This window comes from Oryctolagus cuniculus, chromosome 17 (assembly GCF_964237555.1).
Source record: "Oryctolagus cuniculus chromosome 17, mOryCun1.1, whole genome shotgun sequence".
In the NCBI taxonomy this organism is placed as follows: Eukaryota; Metazoa; Chordata; class Mammalia; order Lagomorpha; family Leporidae; genus Oryctolagus; species Oryctolagus cuniculus.
Window position 1 is genome coordinate 64,691,276 of NC_091448.1, and position 22,536 is coordinate 64,713,811.

General features: G+C 45.9%; 1 long non-coding RNA gene and 1 pseudogene across 1 annotated transcript in view; one reads left to right on the top strand and one right to left on the bottom strand.

Moving 5' to 3' along the window:
- LOC138846305 (uncharacterized) overlaps window positions 1-22,536 on the bottom strand; it is a 561,128-nt gene that overhangs the window by 207,021 nt on the left and 331,571 nt on the right. The gene's annotated exons all lie outside the window — the stretch shown is intronic.
- LOC138846295 (protein LYRIC pseudogene) lies at window positions 14,622-20,735 on the top strand (annotated as a pseudogene).

A 22,536-nucleotide genomic window follows, 5' to 3' on the forward strand; every position in this document is an offset into this window, starting at 1 on the left:
GTTTCACTGCCACCTGAAGTGTGAGCATCCCTAATGAGTGCTGATTCATGACATGGCTGCTTCACTTCTTTTTTTTTTTTTTTTTTTTTTTTTTTGACAGGCAGGCAGAGTTAGACAGTGTGTGAGAGAGACAGAGAGAAAGGTCTTCCTTTTACCGTTGGTTCACCCTCCAATGGCCACTGCAGCCAGCTCGCTGTGGGTGGTGTACCGCACTGATCTGAAGCCAGGAGCCAGGTGCTTCTCCTGGTCTCCCATGCGGGTGCAGGGCCCAAGCACTTGGGCCATCCTCCACTGCACTCCCGGGCCACAGCAGAGAGCTGGCCTGGAAGAGGGGCAACCAGGACAGAATCTGGTGCCCCGACCGGGACTAGAACCCAGTGTGCTGGTGCCACAAGGTGAAGGATTAGCCTATTGAGCCACGGTGCTGGCCTGCTTCACTTCTGATCCAGCTCCTTGATAATGTGCCTGAGAAGGCAGTTGATGGCCCAAGTCCTTGGGCCACTGCCACCCAAGTAGCAGACCTGCAAGAAGCTTGCCTGGCCTGGTCACAGCCATTGCAGAATGTGGCTTTACCGGCTATGCCACAGCCCAAACCCTCCACTGTTTATCTTTATTTCTATGTCATGTATACATCAATGAAGTTGTAGTGTAAGCCAATCTTAGTACAGAGAACAAAAGATCAGTATGGTTGACTTTTTCATTGTGTCTTCATCAATTGGATGAAAATTCTGTAAATTTTCTTTTTTTAAAAGATTTTATTTACTTATTTGAGAGGTAGAGTTACAGACAGTGAGAGGGAATGACAGAGATAAAGGTTTACTCCCCAAATGACCACAATGGCTGGAGTTGAGCTGATCCAAAGCTAGGAACCAGGAGCTTCTTCCAGGACTCCTATGTGGGTGCAGGGACCCAAGCACTTGGGCCATCTTCTACTGCTTTACCAGGCCATCAGCAGGGAGCTGGGTTAGAAGTGGAGCAGCTGGCACTCAAACTGATACCCATTCAGGATGCTGGCACCTCAGACCTAGGACCAAACACTAGAGTCTACTTTTTAAAATGTGAGAGAAGCTGGTGTGTAAGGGTACCCACTACGTAATGTCAACCATAGCACATGTGGAACAGGCAAAGCCATGGAGATAGGAAAAGACCAGGAGTTCCCAGGGTTGCACTGGCAGAGCCCGGGGGTGCCCAGATCAGTGATGTCTTCATCCTGTGTGGTCCTGTATGGGTACACCTGTTGCTGTTTGCTTTTCAAAGCCCATAGAGCATGCAGCATCAAGCAGGATGTGCAGATGGACCATGGACATGGCCATTATCAGGTCTGGGTGCTGGCTTAGCAGCAGCAGCAAGCATACACTCTTAATCATGACAACTGGGAAACTGGGCAGTGAAAACACCCCTTTTTACACAATTTTTAAGCCTCTGGAAGTTGCTGGGGAAGTTTGTTAATTTAAAAGACCAACATAATGAAGCCTGTTGAGTCTTTTGAGCCCAGGGTGTCAGGTGCATGTTGCTGGAGATGCTGCCAATCTACATGAGCTCCTTCAGGAGTGAAACAGCCTCCAGCAGTTCCTATGGAAGCAGCCATTGGTGCTGCTGTTCCAGGGCTCCCCATGTGGCCAGCTCACCCCACAGAGCTCATATTTCCTCCACTCGGAGTGTCCATTTCCCTCTACACCATCCCCAGTTGTGGCAGTCTCATCACTCCACAGACTCCCTGTTCTCTGCAGGTGTCTCAATCAGAGGACAGCATGGCACACTGTCCTGCGTTAGGTGTGGTCTAGGCCTGCATCCACACTTGAACAAGTTCATGTCCTTAGAGGAGACTGTGTCCTTCCCTGTGTTGTGTGTGTGTGTGGTGCAGGGGAGGCTGAGTGATGACCGCAGCAGACAGCAGACATCACTGAATACGAGGACGACTCCTGTGGGCAAGGCAGCTGGGAACAGCACAGGCAGTGAGGAGAAGGCCTCAGGACACCGGTGCATTTACAGATCAAAGACAGATGAGAACCAAATGCTCCCTGGTGCAGCATGCAAGATGCTTTCTCGTTGGGCTTTAGGTGTCCACAGGTTACCTGTGCTCATTGTGCCTTTAACACACAGTCACCCTGTGCTGGCATTGAGTTATGGGATCTCACACTCCATGGGTATGGTGGGCTGTGTGCCCTCACACACAAAGCTTAGTTTACTGACTCAAAATCATTGATAAAGTCACTCAATCCACATCCACTGAAGATTGGACAAGCTTTCCTTCCCTTTCGTTTGCCGTAAGTGATGGCTGTCTCACTGTAGTTCCAGCACAGTGGCCCCAGTCTCCTGTAAAGTGTTCTTGGGACCCATGCCCCTCACCATGACAGGGAGCTCTGGGGAGGGTCTGAGACCTGGCACCAGAACTCACTGGGGAATCTCTGCCTGGAGCTCAGTCCCTGCTGCTGAAAACATGTAAGGAAGGCAGGGCCCCCTGGAGATGAGAGCTGAGACTCCATGCCTGCCAGTTTCTCCAAAAATCCCATGGGCTCTAATTACTTAAAGCCTAGCACATCAATTCCTCTAATAAGAGGAATAAAGCAAGAGAAGTTTTAACATTATTGTCACCATTGTACATCTTTTTTTAACTCTGGGTGAAAGTTAAATCTCCTCTTGTCCATGGATGTTTCTGAAATTGTGGAAACTGACAATGTAAAATCACAGGTCACTCTTGTAAGGAGACCAGGATAGGAAGCTGCTCCTCATTCCCCCCTCCCTGGCCTGGGTCAGAGGGAGGTGGCCTAATTCCCTACAGTCAGAGGGAGGTGGCCCAACACCTGCATCTGAGCAGGGACTGACCAGCCTCTCCAGCCTGAGCCCTGCTGCATGCCTGCCTCTGTCCTGAGAGGAGATTCTGGGTCAGTCACAATTAGTTTTCATTGAAAGATCCCTTTCTTCCAACATCACTGTGCCAAGGGTTTCTTATTTTTGTTTTGTTTCATTTGTTTGAAAAGTAGAGTAACAGAGAGAAAGAGTTCTTCCATCTGCTGATTCACTCCCCAAATGGCTACACCAGTTGAGTCTAAGCCAGGAACCTGGAACTCCATCTGGGTCTCCTATGTGAGTTCCAGGGTCCCAAATACTTGGGCCATCTTCTGCTGCCTTCCCATGTGCACTAGCAGAGAGCTGCCTCAGAAGTACAGCAGCCTGGACTCCAACTGGCACTCCCATATGGGATACCAGTGTTTCAGGTGGTGGCTCAACACGCTGTCTACAACACTAGCCCCAAGATTTTTTGCTCCTAAAATTCCCTTTCTTCTCCAGTTATGATAGATGTGAAGCTTTGGGCAGAACATGAACTGGCAGAGGTATAGTGAGAAAAACAGCAGAGGATGAGGGAGCAGTTCTGGCAGCCTGGCTTCCCTGCCATCTTTTCTTACAGCCATTGCTGTTTGCTGCATCGACACTGGATGACATGGCTGCAAGTCTATAGAAAATGCAATCAAAAGATGGGTTTACCTGGGCGCAGAAAATGTTTGAAATCCAAGCTTAGAGGGCGTCAAACCATCCATGGAAATGTGTTATGAAGAACCGTGTCTGCAACAAGACCTATGCGAGGGTCAGTGACAGTGACCACGACTGACCCTGCTGGTTGTGTCCTCTCAACCTTGTCCGTGTCTCTTTCCTTGCAGGGCAGCAGGCTTCCTCTCCCTGAACACACTCTGCAAGGGGGCAGCTGTGCCAGGGAACCTGGTCTTTGGCTCCCTAGTGGGCATTGCCAAGGATTCCCCATCCTGCTGGTGTCCACTGCAACCATCTGAGGGGACTCATGGGACTGCACCTGCTGGACACAGAGAACCAGGTCCTGATGTGAGTGGAAAGCTTCATTTCATCACATTTAGTGAGGTGACCCAGTGCCTGACATCACTCTGGCTGTGACCAGAAACCTCACTGCATCTCCTCCTTCCCCTGCCATGTGACCACACAGGTGTCCTCTGTCCTCTTCTCCTTCACTGGCTGCTCCTGCCTCCCAAACACCAGGATGCTCACTGGAGGGTCCTGGCCAGTCCACCCCTGAGGCTCTGCTCAGACATGGCAGAGTCAGCCCTGGGTCAATTTAGCACAGTATATAAGCTAGCCACTTATTCATTACTATGTTTGTGCTGAGAGGGTTATTTTTCCCCCAACAGAATGATGTTTCCTGTCTGCTGCCAGGACAGCCAGCAATTCCTGTTGTGACAGCAGGGCTCTTCAGAGAAAGCCACTTGGGCCCAACCGAGGCTGGGTGGGGCTTTTTCGGTCAAGCTGGTTCAGAGGAAGGTCAGGCTTAGCCAGAATCTGCAGGAGCTGCCTTAGCCGGGTGTGTCAGAACATCCAAGGAAGCTTCTGAGAAGTGGGAGGAATGAGGGCTGTGCAGTCATCCGGGGCCAGGACCTGTCATTCAGACAGCTGGAAAATCAGATCATCGAGAGAGGTCTGCCTTGATTTCCCGACCTCACTGAAGCCAGGGTCTCACCAGAGGGCAGTCAGGGAAGGACGCTGCCTCACAAAGCTGAGTGCCTCTCCCAAAAGCCTGGGTCCCCAAGCCAGCTCTGGGCCAGAGGCTGTGGTGCAGATGGGAGAAGCTCACACCCAGAGCCTTGTGAAAATACAGAATGGCACCCAGCCCCCACCCAACCCTGTTTTGGTGAAAGTCACCTGTAGCCTCTCGGCCAGTGTCCCCAGACACATCCTGTCCCTGTAGCTTCCTCTGGGCTGGCACCCCTATCCCTGTGCTCCCAGCTCTGTGCAGCCACAGCCCCCAGGGGGACAGACAGGAGCAGAGACAGCATCTCTGCTCAGCCCCCAGCTGCTCTGCTTACCTCTGGGGTCTGCCTGGAGCACATGACCTCCTACTGCCAGATGTGGCTTGTGTGCACACTGTTGAATCTGAAGCTCCCTCTGCCACTTGCAGAATGAATAGCAGTGGGGGGTATGTGTGGAGAGCTGCTGTTTAAACCTTACTTCTGGGGCTGGCACTGTGGCGTAGCAGGTAAAGCTGCCGCCTACAGTGCTGGCACCCCATATGGGTGCCTGTGTGAGACCAGCTGCTCCACTTCCAATCCAGCTCTCTGCTGTGGCCTGGGAAAGCAATAGAAGATGGCCCAAGTCCTTGGGCTCCTGCACTCATGTGGGACACCCAGAGGAAGCTCCTGGCTTCTGGTTCTGGATCTGCCCAGCTCCAAGCATTGCAGTCATTTGGGGAGTAAACCAAAAGATGGAAGACGTCTCTCTCGGGCTGCACCTCTATCTGTTTTTTATTTTTTTATTTATTTTATTTATTTTTTGACAGGCAGAGTGGACAGTGAGAGAGAGACAGAGAGAAAGGTCTTCCTTTGCCATTGGTTCACCCTCCAATGGCCGTCGCAGCTGGCACGCTGCGGCTGGCGCACCACGCTGATCCGATGGCAGGAGCCAGTTATTTATGCTGGTCTCCCATGGGGTGCAGGGCCCAAGCACTTGGGCCATCCTCCACCACTCCCTGGCCACAGCAGAGAGCTGGCCTGGAAGAGGGGCAACCGGGACAGAATCCGGAGCCCCGACTGGGACTAGAACCCGGTGTGCCGGCGCCGCAAGGCGGAGGATTGGCCTAGTGAGCCACAGCGCCGGCTCTGTTTTTTAAATAACTGTAACTCTGTTTTTCCAATAAATAAAACAAATCTTTTTGAAAAGCCTTAGTCCTCTCTAAGCCTTTGGAGGTGACCCTTTCTATGTAGTATAACTTGGTTACAGCCAGGGCCTCTGTTTCCACCCACACTGTCACAGAGGCCCCACCCCTTCCTTCAGGCCCCTGCAGATACCCTGGCTCCATGGGCAGCCTCTTCCACCACTGGGAGACATCAGTCACCTCCCTCCCTAATGCAGGCCTGGAGGAGAGGGGAGATGACTGGGGGTGAGGGAGTGAGGCTCCCTGGAGCAGAACATCAGGACATTGAAACCAAGAACTTAGAAGGTGACAGGAAAGAGGGCCACCTGTTAAGACTGGACAGAATCTACCAAGACAGCAACAGAGCAGCTTAAGAACCCAACCTTTCACTCCCCTTCCTCCTGTCATTGCTGACCAGAGGCTGCAGTAAAGGGACCCAAGAAGGTGCCTGCCTGTTGCTCCCTCTCTGGGCTCATTCCTCACACAGCCACCTGGATCAGTCTTCTTAAGGGAGTAACGGTAACACAGACTTGTCTAAGCCAAATCCAGCCTTGCATGGTGGGCTGTGGGTCTCCCCCGCCTCACAGACAGAACCAGGTAAGTCCATGGAGCCACTCTCCCCAGTCTGCTGTGGCACACAGCTCTGCCTTCTTCCACAAGGTCTCCCAAGCTGCAGGGCATGGCTACCCAGAACCACATCCGTGTGCAGGGTTGCATCAGCAGGGGATAGCCAGAAGAAGCCTGCTTTCTGAGGCTGACATTCTTGTTACCTGACCAAGCCCTCAGATGACCAAGGACAGGTCTGTTCTCATCTCTGGGCAATACAGTGTCACAACCCATCTTGGCCCCCTTTTCTCTACCTTTCTTGCATTGTCCACCAACTCAATTGTCTGAGCACTCAGAGAGTTCCCTAAGCGTGCAGTGTGACCTGCCTGGCTCATTTTGGGTTTAGCAGATTATGGTTAGGCCTGAGGTCAGTGAGCAGCTGTTCCTGGGTCAGTGTGGCCCTGGGCAGCAGATATGCAGCCAGCACCTCATCTGACCTGCAGTGAGAAAACATGAGAGGCTGTGCACAGATGCACAGCTAGGGGACAGCTGCACACACCTGCTCCTCTGCTGTCAGTGAAACCTTCCCCACTGCTCTTGGAATCAACCGTAGTGCCCCCCAGACCCCTGATGGTCCCTGAGTTTTCTCCAGGTGGTGTTATTGGGGAGACAGCAACAATCAGTCTTAATCAGCCCAGTTACCTGCAGTACTGCTGCCTGGGTGACCTCTCAGAGCCCTGACAGAGAGATGAGATCGAGGGGTTTGGGGTTCTACCCCCAAGCATGGTGAGACCCATCTCTTGCTGGGAGAATGAAGTCACTGACATCTCTGATCCTTGCTTTCCCCATATGTGCAGGAAGCCTGGGAGTGTATCCTTCTGCAGGACTCCCACTGGTTTCCATGAGGTAGTCCCATCTGCTAATCACTCTGATTCTAGACTCATCCTGACAAGCACTCGGTGAGTTTAGCTATAAACAGAAGCCCTCAGAACTGCCTGTCAATGTGGTTCCCAAGTTGTGTGCAGACTCCCCAGGAGCCTGAACTCCATCTCAGGTCAGTACTACTCCACGTTCACCTGCCTGTCCAGGAAACTGTCCCACAGTGCTACTGCTTGTGGTTAGAAGACTATGTTCATAGCACTGAAACAGAGAAAACTCCCCTCCCTCTCTGCTCCACATCTTCCTGAAACCAGCATCACCAGGCCCTGGCCACCCAGAACCTAGTCCTCAGTGGTCCCGTCCACATTGGCAAATGTTCATTCATTTTTAGATCTCACAAAAAGAAGAGTTAGGGTTTGCATTGACAACCCATGCTATGGCTGGTCTGCAGAGATGGAGACAGTGGGCAGTGGGAAAAGAAATGTGATGGCTGGGGGGTGGATCGAGACCCTGGGGAATTCCCAGTGAGGGGGTATGGGTACTGTGTTGACCCTCCCAACCCTGTGGTCACACTCAGTGTGCAACACAGGACCCTTTCCAATGCTCTCCATCACCAAACCAGAATCCAGGGCTCTAGGTTTTCTGTTTAATATGTAGACTTCACCAACTTCCTAGTCCAATACATGCCTGGCCATTCACTGCCAGCTCCAAGGCCAGTGATCCACAGAGATGGCAGCCAGCCTGTGGAGGAGGGACATGCTGGTCATGTGTCAGGCAGCCAGGGAGAGTGTCACACTCAGTGTGCTGGGAGAGGGACCATGTGCTTTCCCCAGCAAGGATGAGCCTGGAGCAGAGTTCCTTCATACTCTGCAGGATGCAGGCAGCAGGGCCTATGCCTCCTGCCCCTGGTGGACATGCAGAGGTGCTCCTAGGAACAACTCTGCCCCTCCATGTGACTGCTCTTCCAAGGTGCCCCTCTCCAAGCCCAACCAGGGAGCAGGCAGAGCTGCGAGGCCCCCTCCAGAGCCCAGCCAGCTCCTTCCTGATGTTGAGAGTTTGCAACAGAGTGAAATTGTCCTTGCAGGCACCCTGATCTGCTTTTGCCTTCCATCCTGGAGAAGCCAGCTGGAATACAGACCCTGACAGCCATGTGGCAAGGGTGCTCTCGGCTCTTGGCTGAAGCTGGGCATGGTTTGTGGAAAGTGTCTTCAAGCCACACAGGACCCATGAAGATCTGGGCAGTGGGAAGGCAGAGCAGAGAAGCATGGTTTCTGTGACCAGCTCTCCCCCACTGACAAACACACCTCCTCCAGGCAGTCCACCATAACTCTCTTTCCCTTCTTCTTGCTGTTGCCATACACAAGTGAGACCAAGTCTTGCTGAGCCCTTGGACCTGGATAAGGTGCAGGTTCATGCCCATGGTGAGGGGTGGGATCTGAGAGGGGTCCAGAGTGGCTTCTCGTAGCCAAGGAGTCCCCAGCCAGTTTCAGGTCTGAAGACAGCACTGCTCAGGTTTGCAGTGGGCCCCACCTGGTGCTGGAGCCTGGGGACCTTCCTCACATCTCCCCATCACCCATAAAGCAGGAGTGCCCAGGACCCAGAGACAGGAGGCAGCCCTGTGCCCTCAGCTTACACTCAGGTCTCAGGCCAATGGCCTGCCTTAGCACAGGTGTGCAGAGTACCTGAGAGCCTTCAGGTAAAGGTGAAGGGGTGGGAGTCCCTGAGGCCAGTGGTGGCTGGGCTGCATGACAGTGGGCTCATCAGAGAGGATTGTTGATGATCTGACAATTTTGAGAGCCAGTTGAGAATTACAGCCATTTTTGAAATTGAATCTAAAGTTATATTTAAATGTTTATATATCTATTGTGAGAAAAAGTTAATATATATTCAGAAAACTTCTTGCTACTGATTTTGTTGCCTTCTGCTGATGCACCCTTTGGGGTCCTCATGAGAGGCCTGTGTGGTAGCCAAGGCACCATGGGTCCACATGAGCTGCAGGTCAGGCCGTGGCCACCCTGGGCAGTAGCTCAGCATCCACCAGACCCTTTATAAGCCCTGAGCAGTACTAGGCCTCCAGACACCTAGAGCTGGACCTCTGGGATTAGGCATCCTGGGTGTGGGGTTGCCACAGCCTGTGAGCCAGAGGGAGAGCAGATGTTGCTGACTCAGTATGCAGTCAACTGTCAGTCCATAGGGGCCTTCTCACTGCCCTTGTGCCCACAGGCCAGGGAAGGACAGAAAGGAAACCAGATTTACAAGGGGCAGCAATAGAGGTAAAGAAGAAAAACTGAGAGGTGTGTAGAAGACTGTGGGAAATTTCATTTAAAGAAAAAGGGCATGGCTAATAGTGTCCATTAGACTGACAAGACATGAATTCTTTAGTAAGTTTGAGATGCAGCTATTTCATAGCATGTGTTAGTGGGTTGGGGAGGGCTTGATTGCAATATGATGGTGACTCAAAGATGTGTGAGCGATGTGTGTATAGAGATGTCTTCTGTAGGTGACTCATTTTTTTACATAATGATAAAGGTTACTAATTCACCAAAAGTTCATAACTATTCCAAACATTATGTAGCTAATAATAGAGCTTCAAATTACATGAAGCAAAAAAGATCTAATAGAAATTTAAGAAGAAATTTAAGAAGAAATAGTTAAACCATGATCATAGTTGGAAATTTCAACATCCCACTCTCAAATTGATTAAAAACTGGACAAAGTAAAAGTGGATATGGAAGACTTGAATGACATGATTAACAATTTGACCTGATACAGGACTCTTTACCCAATAAAAGGTAAATTATTTCAATTATTTCTTGAAAAGTAGACATGAAAAAAGGGAAATTAAATTATATAGTAGTCAGAGGTGCTGAGAACAGGCATAAAACATCCACCATAAGGACAGCACTAAATACAAACAAATCAGTTAATAATCCATATAGCTAAAATGAACAGAATGCACAAACAACAGTTTACATATAAGTTGATATTTTTCTTCAATTTTTATATAAGGGGAACCAATTTCATGCATTTCACATATATTCAATTTTAAGAGCATGATGTTACTTCCTACCCTACCATTTTTCCCTCACTCCCAGCTTCCCTCCTCTGTATTATTTTTCTTTTAAATTTTCACAATGGCATAATTTAAATTTATTTTGTAATCACAAGCTTAACGTTTCATTAAATAAAGGATTCAATAAGTACTAAGTAGAAAAACAATTGCTCTTCAGGAGTATAGATTAGGGCTATAAAAATAATTGAATCTCAGATTAACAAATATGCACCAATGAATTACTTTTTGTACTCTGTATATTAGTTACTACAGATCAGGGAAACATGATATTTGTGTTTTATGAACTTCTTTATTTCACTAAGCATAATGGTCTTGTATTGCATCATTTTTGTTGCAAAAGAAAAGATTTTATTATTTTCAATGGATGAGTGGTATTCCATCACCTATACATACAATTTCTTTATCCAGTCGTCAGTTGATTGATATCTGGGGTTAATTCCACATCTTATCTATTTTGAGCTGAGCTGGAATAAACATGAGGGGTACAGAAAACTTTCATATGTTGATTCATTTCCAGTGGGTAAATTCCTGGGAGTGGGATAAGTGGGTCATATGCTAGATCTATTTTCAGTTTTCTGAGGATTCCTCTTTCTTCCATAATGGTTATGCAAGTTTACATTCCTATCAAAAGTGCATCAGGGTAACTTTCCCCCACATCTTCACCAGCATTTGTTATTTTTTACACTTAAAATAGACATATCTGTTATGCTAAAGATAATATTTTCATTTTCCCCAAACACTAAAATAGCACACAATGTAAGTTGATATATGCACTAAAAACCCTGTCTAAATGGTTGATTTTAATCTCACTTCTTGAGTCCTTAAAAACTGACACTTTCCTTTTTTCAAAAGATTTATTTATTTATTTCAGGGTCAGAGTTACATAGAGGGAGAGGCAGAGAGAACCGGGACTCGAACCGGCCCCTACTTGGATGCCAGTGCCGCAGGTGGAGCCTTAACCCACTACACCACAGCGCTGACCCCTTACACTGCTCTTAAATGACCTTTATTAAAGTTATCCACGAACAACCAAAGGAAAAGCCTTAGAGAGCTGTGCCTGTGGGATTTGCAGGAGGGCGGAGCTCAGTGTATCCTGGGCCAGATGGGAAAAGGAGTGGGGTTCCACTTTCCTTTAGTGCAGCTGTGTGTGGAATGAGAAGGTCATGCCAAGGTGGCCACTGGCAAGCGAGCCTCAGTTACTCAGGAATGGCTTTGAAACCCACCTGGCAATGGAAACTGCCTGGCAACAGGCTGTGATTGGATGGATTTGAAACTGCCTGGCAACAGGCTGTGATTGGATGGGTTTGAAACTGCCTGGCAACAGGCTGTGATTGGATGGGTTTGGAAACTGCCTGGCAACAGGCTGTGATTGGTTGGGGCATAGACCGCCCCTTGACCAGATTGGCTGGTCTTGGCTATATAAGATGTTGTACCAACTGAAATAAACGAGTCTGCGGGCTGCTTGCCTCAAGCCTGCTTTCACCCGACTCCCGGGGTCTATGTGGTGACTCCACGCCTCTTGCCCCCACCACGCTCCTCCTCTCAGAAACGAATCCACTGCAACATTGTTGAGAAATCAACTGCAGCACAGCTGAACTGCAGGAACTTCAAGGGCCAGGCTCCCGGTCACAGAGCAGCAGCTGGCCAGGCCGGGGGTGGGTGGGGATGGCATGGGGTTCCTGCCCTGACCCACCATTGCCTACCACCTGTTGTTCACTGAGGGCTACAGCCCAGCCCCGAAGCCACAGTCCACCTTGCTAACCTACTGTGCCCACGCACTATGGAGTTTGCAGTGGTACACGGCCCTGGCCTGGATGGTGGGCTGCGGCCACCGGGGCCTCCGTCAGGACTGCCCCAGCCTCTATCCTGTTCTGGCACTTGTGGCCTTTGGGCCACCACACTCTCTCCAGCCCTTTCCTACCAGGCTGCCTCGGGTGCTGAGAGCCCACACCTGCAGCAGGTGGCGGCGCTATAGCCAGGACAAGGCCCTGTGTCCTGCGGTGCCCTGGGACCCCACCACCAGTGCACGCCCTGGGTGGCATGGACGCTGAACTCATGCACTGGAGGTGTTGATGTCACTGGAGCCGGAGCTCCGGCTGCACCTTGTGCATGAAGTGCCCAACTCTTCCTGGGCAGAAGGAGTTCAACAGCTTCTGGGAGCTGGGTGAGGCTCCGCCTGCTGGCTGGGTAAGCTGCTGAGTGTGGCTGGTCCTCCCATGCCAAGGGAAGGCAGGGCAGGCCCCGATGCCCAATGGACTTGGAGCTGTGGCGGGCTGCTCCTGCCCTCCATGCGGTGCCCCTGCAGACGGCAGTGCAGACCACGTCTCAGAATTGTGCCACCGCAGTCTATGCAGGAGTCTGCACCAGCTCTCTGGCTCGCCCCTCTCCCCACATTCCAGGACTCTCCCCACATTCCAGAACTCTGACTCTTGTGCTTCTTCCCCTGCAACCCTCTGCTGGATCCGGTCCCCAGAGCCCTCTTCCAAGGAGTGCGCACCCTCTCAGGGGGAGGACTCAGCCCTGAAGGGTGCAGCAATGCCCCGCAATGACCAGGAAACCAAAATAAACTGCGTCACTTTACTAACTAAATCAATCAATCAATCATCCTTAGTGTAAAAGATGCCAGAATTCCAGGGGCCAATGCTGTGGCATAGTGAGTAAAGATGCCAGAATTCCGAGGTCGGGAGATATTTCTGTAAGGGAACCCGGATTTGTTTCTCAGCACTACACCATGTTCAGTGGACTCAAGCTGTTTTTATTTGTGGCTGCATGGCAGGAGTTCCCAGCTGGAGGTGATGACCCTGAAATTAAGCTTAATATTGCAGCTCCCGCTGAAGAGTCACTTTTCAAACTGCATAGCCCTGAAGGACAGGGTGCTGAGTAAGGAGAACAAACTTCGCTGTGGACCAAATCAATTCCAGCCAATGCAGAAATGGTTATGGCCTATCCTGCACTAAGCAAGACTTAAAGTCCAGTGGGGCTCACTCAACAAATACCCATATCTGCACGGTGACAAGACACGGTCTTGGGGACATTGGCCCTTTAGGACAAGTGCTGGAGATAGACAGCTCAGGTGACACTTTTCTGTCCTTAGTGGCTGCTGCATTCACAGGAGGCTGACTGGTCAAGCCCTGAGTAGTTTTCCACAAATGAACATCTTTTAAGCACAACCGAAAACATGCTCAGAAATCTCCTTCAGCATCAGCAGGCTTTGTGTGGGTTTAACCCAGACTTTACTTGGTCTGCTCACAGAAACCATGGCAGGGACCTGCTGTTTGCATGCACATTTAACACAGAAGAAGTGATTCTGAAACAGCTGTGTTTATTGTTATGCTTGTATATTAACTATGACATAATGGACTTGCTATTTCGAGAGGCAACAGACTGGGAAATCCTCGTGTCATTGCAGACCATCTGAGGTAATTTTTGCATTGGAAACCTTTTGTAGGCCTCTCATAAGCAGCCCAGGCTCTCAGAAGGTGAATGCCACACTGTGGACAGTGGGCAAGGCGGGCACTGCCCTTCTGGGTCAGAACCTTCATCCCTCAACAAAAGCACTTGCTGGTTACCATTCCTGAGGGTTCTGGATGGTGAGGCATTCCTGACCCCCAGGGCTGTCTGTCGGGGCACAGTCCTCTGTGGTTGTCTGTTGCCCTGGACACTCTGGCCAGTCAGTCCCACACCAGGATTTCCTTTGGGGTAAGGTGAAACCTCATGGTGGTTGTTCTTTGCATTTTTCTGATGCCTAGTGATTTTGAGCATCTTAAGCCTGTAGGCCATTTGTATGTCACCCTTTGAAAAATGTCTGTTCATATCCTTATTCCCTAACTAGATTATTTGTTTTGTTGTTGATTTTTTGAGCTCCTTATATATGCTGGATATTAGCCTTTTATCAGATGTATAGTTTGTGAATATTTTTTCCAAGTCTGTTGGTTGCCTCTTTATTTTGTTGAGCATTTCCTTTCTGTGCATAAGCTTCTTAGCTTGATGTGACCCCATTTGTGTATTTTTGCCATTATTGCCTATGCTTCCAGGGTCTTGTTCAAGATGTCTTTTCCTATGTGAATGTCTTTCAGTGTTTTCCCCAACCTTTCCTCTGGTAATTTGATGGCATCAGGTCTTAGATTTAGATCCTTGTTCCACTGTGAGTTGACTTTTGTATAAGATGTAAGTTAAGGTTTTTTTTTTTTTTCATATTTCTGCATGCAGAGATCCAATTACCCCAACACCCAAAGACACTCCCAGGAGTGATTTTTAGTTTGTTAAAGTTTACTTGATTGTAGATGTGTGAATTAATTTCTGGAGTTACTAGTATGTTCCATTTGTCCACATGTCTATTCTTGTGGTAGTACCAAGCTGTTTTGATTATAACTGCCCTGAATATGTAATATGTCTTGAAATCTGGTATTGTGATGACTCCAGCTTCATTTTTATTATTTAGGATTGCTTTAGCTATTCAAGGTGTCTTGTGATCCATATGAGTTTTAGGGTCATTTGTTTGAAAGCTGAGAATAACTTTTGTGAAACTTTGATTGAGATTACATTGAATCTGTAAATTGATTTGGATTATAAATTGCTTTTAATGAGGAAAAATGTCAAATGTGAATAATGCTGTCATACAGAACCTTTCTAAATAAAATTTACCCATGGAAAAAAACCTTGCTTAGTTGAGGACCAAGACATAAAAGTTTTCATTAAGGGTTTGTTGTAGCAGTGCTCATCTGAGAAGAGAAGTGGAATGAAGGGAAATTTTGGTGATGGTCCCTTTTATGAGTTATCTTGATTGGTTCCAATCTCCAGTTATTCAGTAAAACACTAATGTAGGCTGCTATGATGGTCTTCTGTAGATATGATCAAAGTCCATAATCAATTGACTTTAAGTAAGGGGGATTACCCCAGATGAACTTGGTGGGGCTGACTCAGTTATAAGGCCCTAAGGTTAAACTGAGTCTCCCCTGAAGAAGCAGACACTCCTCAGGTGGGAAGCAGTTCTCACATGTGCCTGGGAGTTCTGTCTCCCCTTCTTGATAACCCATCCTGTAGATGCAGTCAGAATTCTCATCCACACTCCAACATCTGATAACATTTTCAGTTAGACACAATCTTTTTCTTTTTTGAATCTGGTTGGGCTGTGCATAAAACAGTGCCTTTGCTGTTTTTGAAATATCTCTTGGTCAAGTTGATTACTTCTTCAGGCAACACCTTGTTTATCAGCATTGCTGTCAGCGGCTTGTGTGAAGAGGGATAATCCTGGAGCTCTCAGCTCTAGGTCAGAACTGGCAACTTCAAGAATCTGCAAAATCTTGAGTGATTTGTCCTATCAGAGTAGTTCATGGAGCCATGCCCAAGATGGCTAACATGGGTGGCCCTGGGCCTCATGAGCAGGCCAATCCTGGGTCTGAAGTTCATCCCTGCCTTGGATTAGCCTCTGCTTCTGGTCAATCAATAGATAGTCCTCATCTTGGTCCTGATCCACAACTTCTCAGGTCTTTCTTCAGTTAATTTATTATCATTCTTTGACATTTTCCAGATAACTTTACTCAGTGCATAGAAACCAATAACTCCAAGGGTCACACTGCTCCAGTGTAAGTCGCATCATTGATCAGGCCTTTATAAAGTGATAGATTCCAATTGTTCCTCTAAGGGAGGTCAGTGGGACCTGGCGCTGGCATCGAGATGCCATTTAAGGGCTGGCACTGGAGATGCTCACTTCCGCCTGCCCTTCTCCTCCTGGCTGTGTCAGAGTGAGGCTGACTAGGGGAGAACTGGGCACCCCCTCTGCCCTAGCTGTGGCGGCAGATTCCTGGCTCTGGCAGGAGGAATGACAGCGATGTGTTTGCCTGAGGCTATCCAGCCCGGCACTCCGCCCTTCCCCCTGACTCTTAAATGGCATCTCTATGCCCCAGCATCATCCTGCAAGTCCCTCTGCCAGGAGGGAAGATGGTTGCAGGGAGCTGGCAGGACGAGCTGGCCCAGCAGTCCAAGGAGGGCTCTGCCCGGATGCAGGAAATGCTCCCGGCCCTCCTGGGCTTTCTGTGCACCAAACTGGGCCTCGACCTGGGCCTGGAGCAGAAGCGGTACCTGGGCTGGGTGATCCTGGTGGTGCATGGGAGCGCTCGGGCTGCTGCTGCTCTTCCTGCTAGGCTAAGGCTGGGCTGCGGCTTGTGCTGGCGCCCGCAAGAAATGGAGGAGCCCGCCGCTCAAAAGGGAGTTGGCGGCCTCGCCAGCCTCAGCCCTGACGACCTAGCCTTGCTGAAGAACCTCAAAAACGAGGGGCGCAAGAAGAAGAACCGGAAGAAACTGCCCGAGAAGCCCAGACCAAATGGACGGACCATTGTAGTGGCTGAGGGTGAAGTTGTTCGAACTCCTCGAAGTAGAACAGCAAAACAGCCACGAGAGAGAGACAAGAAAGCAAAGTCAGTGCTGAAGTAGTGCAAAACAGTCCTCGCCATGATGGAAAGGAAGTTGATGAAGGAGCCTGGGAAACTAAAATTAGTCAGAGAGAAACGACAGCAGCGTAAATGTGATAAAATGTTGACTGATTCTGGTTCATTGGATTCAACTGTCCCTGGGATAGAAAATATCATCACAGTTCCCACCAAGCAACTTGCAACTGCATCATTTCCTGTTGGTTCCAAGAAGGATAAAGCTGATTCTCATCTAGATGTTCAAGTTAGCAACTTTAAGTCTGGAAAAGGAGATTCCACACTTCAGGTTTCTTCAGGATTAAATGAAAGCCTCACTGTCAATGGAGTAAGCTGGAATGAAAAAATTGATAAAGCCCTCCTCACAGATCAGTGCAAGTGAGGAGAAGTGGAAAGCTATTTCACCTACTACTGCAGGCAAGAGGAAAACTGAGCCATCTGCTTGGAGTCAGGACACTGGAGATGCTACTGCAAATGGAAAAGACTGGGGAAGGAATTGGAGTGACCGCTCAATATTTTCTGACATTGATGGTCTGTCTTCTGCAGATCCCGGCTCTGATTGGAATGCACCAGCAGGAGAATGGGGGATCTGGGTAGATGAAGAAAGAGCTTCACTTCTGAAGTCTCAAGAACCAATTCCTGATGATCACAAGATTTCAGATGATGATAAAGAAAAGGGAGAGGGAGCTCTTCCAAGTGGAAAAAGAAAAAGATGAAAAAGAAAAAGAAGCAGCAAGGTGGAAGATAACTCTTGCACAGGACACAGAAGAATTAGAAAAGGAAATTAGAGAAGAGCTTCCAGTGAATACCTCTAAATCCCATCCAAAACATGACAAGGTTTTTTCCTCGAAGACTGTAAGCACTAGTGATCCACCTGAAGTACTTGTCAAAACAGTCACCCCATCAAGACGCTTCCACCTGCGGTTTCTACCGAGTCATCGGTTAGCTTATCAAAAGATGATTCTGACAAGAACTCTTCCCAAGTGCCAGACAGATAAATCCAAGTCAAATATGAAGCAAAGTAGTGTGCCTCCTGCCCAGACCAAGTCTGGAACCAAGGAATATCCCAAACAAATAAAAAAGAAGAAAAAAGCCAGATGGGAAAACTGAGTGTTTTTTCTTTCCCTGTATTGGACATGTGTTTGCAAACACTGTCTTGAAAATTATGCTGTTTATGCAATAATTTGTGGATATGTACAGAGTTTTATATAAACTTAAACCAATTTTTAAAACAAAACTGAACTCAACCACCATAAAAATGGAATCAAAGAAAGTTAATTTATGAAATTAAGAGATCAGAAAACTATTCTACGTACAGTGCTGGAAGAGACTTGGGAAAGTCTTTTCATTGAATGAGAATTATTTTAATTTAAGACTATTATCCTGGCTTTACAACAGTGCCCTGTTTACAACAGATGGTGCCCTATCTCATCTGCAGCTGAGGAATAATGGATTCTGATTAGAGAAAGGATTGTCTTCAAGTTAGCAGGCAACTCCTGGGATCTTATGCACAAACTTGCACCATTTGGATCTATTTTATGTTTAAATCAAAGTACTTTGTTTAAATGCGTAATCTGACATATCTTTACATATTTGTTGGTAGCAATTTGTATTAAAAGAATCACAAGTACAAATAAAAAGTCATTTATCATTTATTTAACTAAACTGTCATGGTTTAGTCTACAATTTTTAAAACGTTCTTAATTCAGACATTGAAAATGTAGTTAATACTTGTATGGCTTATGAAGTTATTTCTGATAGCCTTGCATTACTTGAATCGTTCAAAATACAGTATATTTGAAATTAATAAAGGAAAACTATTGTATTTCTTTTATATACATTTAAAGTTCAGACTCACATGCTCTTGTTTATGCCTTGAAAACTTTCAGGTAAAATTCAGCTCACATTTTCCTTTCCCAAGCAATTCCTTTTCTTACAGCATCAACTCTTAGTTGCTAGTAATTTTTTACTTTAAATTTGAAATAATTCACACACATGTTCAGCCATGTACACTGTAAATGATTTAATGGTTTAAATTATTTACACTGTGAATAGCCTTTACCAAAAGTGATTGACAAGGACCATAATTAACACCACTTAGTGACTTGTGAGAAAAAAAAAAGTCATGTTTTATTTGATGTGATTGGCTAATCTGTTTTTATGTGGCACCAAGAATGAACTTGTTTAACAGCTGTAAACAATGCTACTGATCTGTCCTTCCAGCATTGTCTTTGTAGTTTGATGGTATTGCCTTGTCAGACTAGGAAAGCTAAAGAAAGAGAATGGTTTTAGTTTTGCTGAAGACTGACCTTATTAATGGACAGCTTTCCTAAACAAGGATTAACTTTTATCAGGTGTTAGCATTTGTTTCAGGAACATGCCAGTTGTTTATATGTCAGAAGTTTTGTTTAATTTTATGGTATTTCTAAATCGATTTGCTTAAATAAATTCAACAAATAGAAAAAAATAATGTGAAAGATTTCTCAGAAGCCTTGCAAAGCTGTTGGTCTGACATTCCATGCCTCGGTTTGTAATTTTTTTTTTTAACAAAGAACACTGTTCTGAAGTTATTTCGTGTTGACTACAGTAACAACCTATTTCTTCTCAAATTCTCCAATACTGACACATCACCATGTATCTTGATAACTGGTATAGAGAGGTATTAGCATGGTGACCTTACAGATTTAAATAAAATAAATTTAAAATAAAATAAGTTTAAATTTATTTGGCTGGAGGCCATATACTACCATGCCAGGAATTCCACTACCAAAGGGTCACCACTCTAGTCTCAAGTACTTGGAGAAGTTTCCTCTTGATTTTCATTGCCTTGTCATCTAATCCAGTGTTTTTAAAACCAGATGTGTAGGTGTTTGATTAAAAAAAAAAAACCTGACAGCTACATGAATGCTGGATTTTATTTAAAAACAGTCATTCAGACATTCACCAATCAAATAGTCTAGGTCAACAATGCCTAGAACTATGTGAAATGCTAGGGTTCCAGCCATGAGTGTTCTAAACTTTCATTTGGAACATAATAATTGAAAAATCTAACACCCACATATGATTATATCTCAAATCTCTTTACATACTGTGTTTTCTATTTGTTGTCCAGAGCATCTAGGTCTTTGACAGCTTTGTGGCAGACCTCACAATACAGCTACTTCCACTATCTGGACATAAAAGGGAACTGCTGTAAAAGCACTGCTTTTAGAAGCAATGTGGTTCTGATATATCATTTCAAAAATTCAAGCTCTTTCTCCCTTTGTCATTAAAATTGTGCATGCCAGCCATCAAGGAAATAAAAATAAAAATCACAATGAGGTTTCACCTATCCCCAGTTAAAATCAATCTCACATATAAATCCAAAACCAATAATGCTAGTGAGGATATGGAGAAAAAGGTACTATTATTGACTGTTGGTGGGAAGGCAAACTAATTCAGCCATTGTGGAAGACAGTATGGAGATTCCTCAGAAAGCTGAAAATAGATATACTATATGACAGCCATCCAATCCTGGGAATTTATGCAAATGAAATAAAATAAGCATATAAATGTGTTATCTTTACCTCCATATTTATTGCAGCTCAAGTCACCATAGCAAAGATGAGGAATCAACCCAGATGTCCAACATCAATGACTAAATACACACACACACACACACACACACTATGGAATACTACTCAGCTGTAAAAAATTGATGCAACTGGAAACCATTGTACTTAGTAAAATAAGCTAGTCTCAAGAAGATGAATATCATATGTATTCCCTAATCTGTGGAAGATCAAACAGTACCAAAAACATAATGTATTTTAGCAAAATTATCATTTTGAGATTTGATGATTATTTATAGCCCTTGTCTCTACTGTTGCTCAACAATGTTTATTTCTTCTTACTGTTTCTTGAATTCTTAGTTGAGGGTTAACCTTATGATTATAAAATAAACTGAAAGGATGTCGTAAAAATTAAAAGAAAAATAAGGAAGGAGGAAGGAGGGTAAGAGGGTGTGCAAGAAGGAGGGTACAATGGGAAGTATTACTATGCTCCTGAACCCCTATGTATATAAAGTACATAATATGTATACTTCTTGAGTCACAGTTGTTAACATACCAAATGCCCTCACCATATACCTGAGCTAATAGGTATGTTAACAACTGTGGTATATGGTATATGGTGAGGGCACTTGAAATCCTCTCTTTTGGCCAGTTCATTACTGTTTACTATAGTCAACTTGCTATGTGGTAGAGCATCAGAACTTATTCCTCCTATCTGACTGTAACTTGATACCAAATGACTCATGTCTCCCTTTTCCCTTCCCACCACTTCCCTTGATCGAGCCACTACTCTTCCATGAGACTGGATGTTTTAGATTTCTCACATAAGTGAGAGAGATGATATTGGTTACTCTATCCCTGGTCTGTATCATTTACCCTGGTGTCATTTTGGTTCATCCATGTTGTCTCAAATTTTAAAAGCTGAATATAAACATATATCCCTTTAAATATCCTTTCAACCACTGATGGACTGGTATATTGTTTCTTAGCTGTTGTGAATAATTCAGCAATAAGCATGTGAGTGCAAATATCCCTTCAACATCAGGATTTAATTTCCTTTGAGGGTGTTCCCCAAAGTGGGATTGCTAGATTGTATGGTATTTCTATCTTTAATTTTTTGAGTAATATTCATGTTATACAACAAAATAGCTATCCTAACATATACCACCAAGAGTGTGTAGGGGTTCATTTTTCTCCACATTCTGACCAACACCTGTTTTCTCTCATCTTTCTGATAATAGCCAATCTAACATGGGAGGGAATACCACAATGTGGTGTAAATGTGCATTTTTAAGCAGAGATGTTGGACATTTTTCCAAAGTTGTAGTAATCAAAACAACATGGCAGAAATGCATTCAAATGGAGATCCAAGATGTCTAAATAGGGCATAGCTGTGCTGACTTCAGCTGCTCTGGGTTATAAAAAGAACAAAGGAAGGACCACAGTTCCAGGGGCAGGTGTTTTTGGTGGAGAAGTGACAAAACAATGAAGATTCTGTGGGGCAAGAGGAGAGAAGGCAGGAACACAGTTGTGGTCTGTCATGCAGTGCAACCAGCTGCTCATTCTGAGCCTCTGCCTCCATCTTACCAAATGAAGGTAGAAAAAAAATGACTGCCACTCGCAGCTTTAGCAGAGAGGGAATTCCACACCCATCCAGTGACTTATGCTTTACTCTGGGAAGCTGACTGGTGTCTGAGCAACTGCAGGACTTTGAAAAGGAAACCACATTGCTCTCCATCCTGGAAGAAGGCCCAAGTACTTGGGCCCCTGCACCCATGTGGAAGACCCAGAGAAGCTCCTGGTTCCTGGATTTGGAACCATGTAGCTCTGGCCATTGTGGCCATTGGGGAGATGAACCAGTAGATGGTAGAACTAACTTTCTGTCTCTCCCTCTGTCTGTTATAACTCTACCTCTCAAATAAATAAAATCTTTACAAAAATTATAAAGACTATATATGACAAAAGAACAGCCAATCTCATACTGAATGAGGAAAAGCTAAAAGAATTTATATTCAGATCTTGAACAAGACAAAGATGTCCACTTTCACCAATCTTCTTGAATATAGTACTGGGGGTACTATAAAAGTTTTATATCTCTAAAACTTTTGATGAAACATCGTTAATAAAACTGTAAAGTTATTTATAAAACAGTTGAATGAAAACAATTAAAAAAAACTTCTGGGCTATAATGCCTATAAACTGCCCATGAATAACTGTTTATCTGTCAAACTACAATGTTCACCTATTTCCAAAAATGTTATAAATATTTAAGTGGAATACTTTGATGAGATTGAAGATACCATGCTGAATTTAAATGAGCATGAGATACAAAATCAGAGAAATCATGATATTTATCATCATTATTGCTATCCATAGTATAATATTGAACTCTTCTCAAATTCTGATTAT